The sequence below is a fragment of the Orycteropus afer genome, unplaced genomic scaffold (assembly GCF_000298275.1).
Source record: "Orycteropus afer afer isolate SDZICR_OR568_19922 unplaced genomic scaffold, OryAfe1.0 scaffold00252, whole genome shotgun sequence".
Taxonomy (NCBI): Eukaryota; Metazoa; Chordata; class Mammalia; order Tubulidentata; family Orycteropodidae; genus Orycteropus; species Orycteropus afer.
The window spans coordinates 3,831,587-3,838,360 of record NW_006921839.1 but is presented as its reverse complement, the minus strand read 5'-3'; positions in this window follow the sequence as shown (position 1 = coordinate 3,838,360).

Below are 6,774 nucleotides of genomic sequence, written 5' to 3'. Positions count from 1 at the left end.
GGGTGTGGGGTATAAGAGTAATGAGGAGTGTGGTGCCTTTTCAGTCTTGCAGGTCCAGAGTGTCCTTGGGGTTGCTGGAAAGCAGAATGTGTTCTTAAGCCCCAGGAATCTGTGAGAGCACTGTCTCTTTAAATATCCAAAATAGTCAAGCCACTTTTAAACCTTGAAAATGGCGGCACCCTCCGGACCAGCGAAAGTCCACAGCTCAGCCCGCTTTTCTCTTCACTTTCTCCGTTTATTCCCCAGCCACCAGAGCAGTCCTCTGTGCAGTCCCTGGCTAGCAGGGCTCATTTTCAAGTTAATTCTTAGGTCCTATCACCACTTGGGAATCTCTAAGCTGTCTGTGCCATCAGGATCGCTGCCAGACTGCAGCTCCGTATATCTCCTTTTTTAGTATTTTCATGCAAATTCTTCTGCTAGTTGGGGTTTAGTCCACTTCTATATCCTTCCCTTCAAGGCTCAGGAGTCTAAGATTATCTTCTGTGTCTGTGTTAATTGGTTTCCCTTTTCTTTGGTGAAGAGGGTCTGTACAGTCTTTCTGCCTAGTCAGCCATCTTGCCAGAACTCTGAGATGGTATCTTATTGTTTTGATTTGCATCTCTCTGATGGCTAATGATCATGAGCATTTCTTCATGTATTTGCTGGCTGCCTGAATATCATCTTTGGTGAAGTATCCATTCATGTCTTCTACCCATTTTTTAACTGGATTGTTAATCTTTTTGTTATTGAGGTATTGGAGTTTTCTATAAATTTTAGAGATAAGTTCCTTGCCAGATACATAATTATCACTCAGTATGAATTTGTTGCTGTCATTTTGTTATGTGCTTTTTCATGGTGTTGATTTCTTCTGTATAATTTTCTGTGCTGAGCTCGTTTTGTTTATGAATCATGTTACCACTTCCTTGTTGCAATTGTTTTATTTTTTGCTAAATATTTGTGCTGGTCCTTTTTTTTATTTTGATGTGAAAGTTTATTATTTTTCTTCGAGGTTACCCTGTGATTTATAATTTCTTCCCAAGTTTAGAACAGTAGTTGTCTTGACTTCCCTACCATTTAGAAGTTCTGTAACTACAGTGTTTTCCCTCTTTTTGGTTTGTGCTTGTCTTCATTTGTTAATTGATGTCTCTGGTTCCCTGTTTACAATCTTTTAGGCTTATTTACTTTGGATACTTCTATAACTGGGTTGGTTTCTTGGTTATGTCATCATGTGTGTTAATGGTCAATTGTTGTTTGCTGTCCAAAGGACTCCCTTTAGCATCTCTTGTCTCTACAGCTCTTGGCAGCCAGGGCTGATCAGTTCTCAGGTCCCAACACCACTTGGAAATATTCAGGCTGTCAGTCCCATCAGAGTAGCTGATAGTCCGCAGCTCCGACCATCTCCATACTCACTGTTTTTGTTCAGATTTTTCCACTAGTTGGTGTCTTAATCCACTTCTGTGTAGTTCCTTTCAAAGCTCAGGGCTCCAGGATTATCTTCTCTATCTCTGTCAATTGGTTTCTCTTTTCTTTGTAGAAGAGGGTCTGTGGAGCTTGTCTGCCTATTCCACCATCTTACCGGAGGTAGTAGTATTTTATATTATCTTTGATTTGACTGCTACAAACTTTAACTGGTCTAACTATACACTACTACGGGGGCTCTGGTGGCGTAGTACCTAAGGCATTTGACTGCTAACCAGAACCCTGGTGGTTCAAACCCACTAGCCACTCCTGGGAAGGAAGATTGGGCAATCTACTTTCATAGTGATACTGCCTTGGAAACCCAAGGAAAGGTTTCTATGAGTTGGATCTGACTCGATGGCAGTAAATTTGGTTTTTGGTTATACACTACTATGTGTTTATATAGTGTTTGTGGAGGAAGCAAAGTATGTCTTCAAACTTTATTTCTCAGTTATTTTTAGTTTTCTCTTTATTGTCCTGTCAACTCCTGTTCCTCACCGAGAGAAATTTGCTATTTCTTATAAAAACCTATTGCTGCAGAGTCAATTTTGACTCACAGTGACCCTGCAGGACAGAGTAGAACTGCTCCATAAGGTTACCAAGGCTATAATGTTTATTGAAACAGACTGCCACTTCTTTCTCCTGTGGAGCACTTGGTGGGTTCTGACCACTGACCTTGTGGTTGGCAGCTGAGCACTTAACCATTGTGTCACCAGAGCTCCTTCTATTTCTTATAGTTGGTGCTATATTAGATAATACTATACTATAAGCATGGGAGAAAGATGTGGCGGTCTGCTTCTGTTAAGATTTACAGCCTTGAGAACCCTGTGAGGCAGTTCTACTCTGTCCTATAGGATTGCTGTGAGTCAGAATTTATTCTACAATGGGTATGCCTAATCACATGGTGAGAAATCATGTTGAAGAGGTGAGATGAGTTTCAGTAATGAGAAAGTTTGAAATAGCTGCTCTGGAGAGTAGAACAGGGAGAAGACTAGGAAAATACAGTTCTCCTAGGTTACTGTCCAGCAATGAGGGGCCACTTGAGATTGAAGATGGTACATTTGTAGCAGCATCAAAATATGAAGGGTAATAATGTAGCTATAACCCAACTGTAGGAAATGAAGGTTGCTTGATCAAGTTCTGGCTTCTAGAATAAAAGAAAGTAGAACAAAAGAGTTGAAGAGTCAAGTGATTTTAGGCTAAATAGGGTAGAAGGCACTAAAGGTGCGAAGAGACTGATTAAATAGACAAAAATTAGAGGGGAGAAGATAATAGGTATCTGAGTAGCTGAGTGAAAGCTAAACGATTAAATATTTGTTGTTTGTTTTGCCTTCTAGATTTTGTTTTTAAATGAGAAGTAAAACGAACTTCATGGTATTGGCTACAAACTATGTAGGACAAGTTTCTGTACCCATTCAGGCCAGTCCCCCCACCCCCCCAATTTTAGTGTGATTTGGGTAAAAGTTTACAGAGAAAATTCATTTTCCATACAGCAGTTCATACATATTTTGTTTCAGGACATTGACTGCAGTGCCCACAATGTAACAGCTCTTTTCCCACTTTCTCCCTGTAGTTATCTCTTCCCTGTGTCCTTTCCTATGCATTCCTGTCCCCTGAGCTATCTTCCTGTGCAGCTACTGCCCTTCTGTTCTCCCATGATTGATCATTCTAAGGAATGTATATACCTGGTGTAAATGTTCATGCTATGACTCAGGCCAGTTTTAATACTTTTCATCTGTTTGTATATGTAAAAAGGTGTAAGGTGCTTTTTTTTTTTTTTTTGAATGAGCCCATATTTTACATTTTCTTTTCGTGTGTATGCCTTCTGGTTACACAGACTTACTTTTTAATAGCTGTAAATTCCGTAATGTGGATATACTGTAATTTTTTAACACTGTCTTATTGGTCCCAGTTTTGTGAGTAGAAAAAGCACTGAAGAAAAAGTATCTTTATACATGTTTCTTTGTGTATTAGTGATTTTATTTGAGAGAGAAGTTCCTCCAAGTTGGATCACTTGGTCAAAAGTTGTGTGTGTTTTTAACTTTCATTTGAAAAATAACTTAGGTACAAAAGTGTACAATGCAATGTGTTGTCACAGCATTGAAGTATCCATCTATGTTAAGAAATAGAACATTGCCAGTACCCCAGAACCCCTCTCATGCCTCCTGCCAGGCAGTATCCCTGTCTCCAAATAGCAAAACAAAACAAAAACAACTAATTTTAAAAAAACTAGTTTAGTTTTGCCTATTTTAGATCTTTATGTTCAAGGACTGATATAATATTCAATTGAATGCCTCTTGCATGTGAATTTTGAAATCACCTAGCACTAGCAGGAATATAAGATATATTTATTCAGTTAATAGTGCTGATGAGACAAGAGTACAGAATTCTGTTTTAAGCAGGATTTGAAGTGGAGAAAACTCAGCTAAAATGATAGCTGAATTCAGGTGAGGAATGACTTGAGTGTCCTTAAGTGGTAGCTAAAGCTTTCTATAACAAAGGGGAGTTTTGTGGGTTTTTATTTTTTTCTAAGTTGAAAGTATACTTTACATATAGTAAAATTCACTTTTTTGGTCAACATTTCTGTGATGAATAGTCATGTAACTACCACCACAATCAAGATATAGAATAGTCCCATGTTCCCCCAAACCCCCCATTCTGTTTTCTGTCCTTTTAGTTTTGCCTTTGAGGAGGATTTTATTTATATATATATTTATTAAAGAACATAGATAATTGATTAGAAGTGGTATGGGTATAAAATATGGGAAAATAAACAAGCAACAACCATTTGAGAAGGTTGCAGAAACAGCAGTATTCTAAAGGGAAAGCCAGATTTTATTTACTTAAGGAAAGGAGTTAAGTCAGAAGAGCACAGTAATATGTAAGTATGTTGAAGAACAGGGCATTGTGTGTGTGTGTGTGTTGGGGATGGTAGTGGCATGTTTACCTTCAGACAGGGTTCCAGAGGGGACAGCAGGTAAGTTTGGAAGACAGAGTACAGTAGGAGGCCACCAATTGTATGATCTTGCTTCTTTGTTTAACAAGGACCGTTCCCTTTCTTGAGTTTTCCTTTTTTGTGTGTATGTGAAAATGTTACTCATTATGTTTCTACCACCTTTTTGATCATTCCTTCCCAGGGCCTTTTATTTCCTTTGCTTGGTCCTCAAGTATTAGTTCGCCTGTAGTTTCTATCCATCATCTTCTTTTCTTGCTCTATGTGAGTTAACTCACCAAGATGTATGATTCATTACTTTCATCTAAGCCAGTGACTCCTGATTCTTTATCTGTAACCCAGATGTAAAAGACATCTCTTCCTGGTAAATAATAACAATTTTTAAAAGACTGTTCACTTAAAAACTGAACAAACTATTTAATACTTAACGAAAGAAGATATTGAAATGCCCCCCAAAACATGTGAAGAACCCACTTAAATTCAAACCCAAACCCATTGCCACTGAGTTGATTATGACTCATAGTGATCCTGTAGGACAGAGTAGAACTGCTCCATAGGTTTTCAAGGCTGTAAATCTTTATGAAAGCAGACTGCCTCATCTTCTCCCACAGAACAGGTGGTGAGTTTGAAGCACTGAACTTTTCATTAGCAGCCAAATGCTTTAACCACTGAGCCATCAGAGCTCCTTGAAGAACCCACTAGAATTTTTAAAATTTAAAAGTTGACAATACCAAGCATTGTGTGGATATGCAACTGAGCACTCTTACTTGCTTGTGGGAGTACAATTGGTACAACAACCTTGAGAAAATGTAAGATATTTTCTTTTAAAGCTAAATGTATGTGTGTCTGTCTGTGTGTGTGTGTGTATATATATACACACACACACATACACACACTAGAGAGATCAATGCTGATGCCAGATGGATCTTGACTGACAGCAAAGAATACCAGAAAGATGTTTACTTGTGTTTTATTGACTATGCAAAAGCATTCGATTGTGTGGATCATAACAAATTAGGATAATATTGAGAAGAATGGAAATCCAGAACACTTAATTGTGCTCATGAGGAACCTGTACATGAACCAGGAGCCTGTCGTTCAAACAGAACAAGGCAATACTGCATGGTTTAAAATCAGGAAGGGAGTGCATCAGGGTTGTATCCTTTCACCATACTTATTCAATCTGTATGCTGAGCAAATAATCCAAGAAGCTGGACTATGTGAAGAAGAACATGGCATCAGGATTGGAGGAAGACTCATTAACAACCTGCGATATGCAGATGACACAACCTTGCTTGCTGAAAGTGATGATGCATTGAAGCATTTACTGATGAAGATTAAAGACTACAGCCTTTAGTATGGATTACATTTTAACATAAAGAAAACAAAAATCCTCAGAACTGGACCAATAAGCAGCATCATGATAAATTTAAAATGCTGAAGAGCAAAGATAATTCTGTGAAGACTAAAGTGTGCCTAACTCCAGCCATGGTATTTTCAATCACCTCATATAGATGTGAAAGCTGGGCAATGAATAAGGAAGACTGAAGAAGAGTTGATGCTTTAGAGTTGTGGTGTTGTCAAAGAATATTGAAAGTACCATGGACTTCCAGAAGAGCTAACAAATCTATCCTGGAGGAAGTGCAGCCAGAATGCCCCTTGGAAGCGAAAATGACCAGACTTCATCTCACTTACTTTGGTCATGTTGTCAGAAGAGACCATTCCCTGGAGAAGGATATCATGCTTGGTAAAGTGGAGGGTCAACAAAAGAAGGGGAGGCCCTCAACGAGATGGATTGACACAGTGGCTGCAATGATACCAAAAAAAAACCCAAACTCACTGGCATCGAATCCAACTCATCACGACCTCTCCTTGGGTTTCTGAGGCAGTATCTCTACAGAAGTAGATTGCCCAGTCTTCCTTCTGAGGACTGGCTGGAGGATTGGGCTTATGTATATATAGGAAGAATTGTGAGGCTGGCACAGGATCTGGCAGTGTTTAATTCTGTTGTACATATAGTCGCTATGAGTCAGAGCTGACTCGACAGCACCTTACAACAACAACAACAACAACTGTGTGTGTGTGTGTGTGTGTCTAGAGCTATGGTGGTGTAGTAGATAAGGCCCTTGGCTGCTAAGCAGAAGGTTAGTGATTTAAACCCACCAGCTGCTCTATGGAAGGAAGATGGGGCAATCTACTTCTGTAAGATCTACTTCTGTAAAGATTTACAGCTTTGGAAACCCAACGTGGGTCGCTGTGAGTTGGAATTGACTCAATGGCAGTGAGTTTGGTTTTATATTTATATGTGTGTGTGTGTGTGTGTGTAGGAGCTCTGGTGGCATAGTGCCTAAAGCATTTGACTGCTAACCAGAAGACTGGTGGTT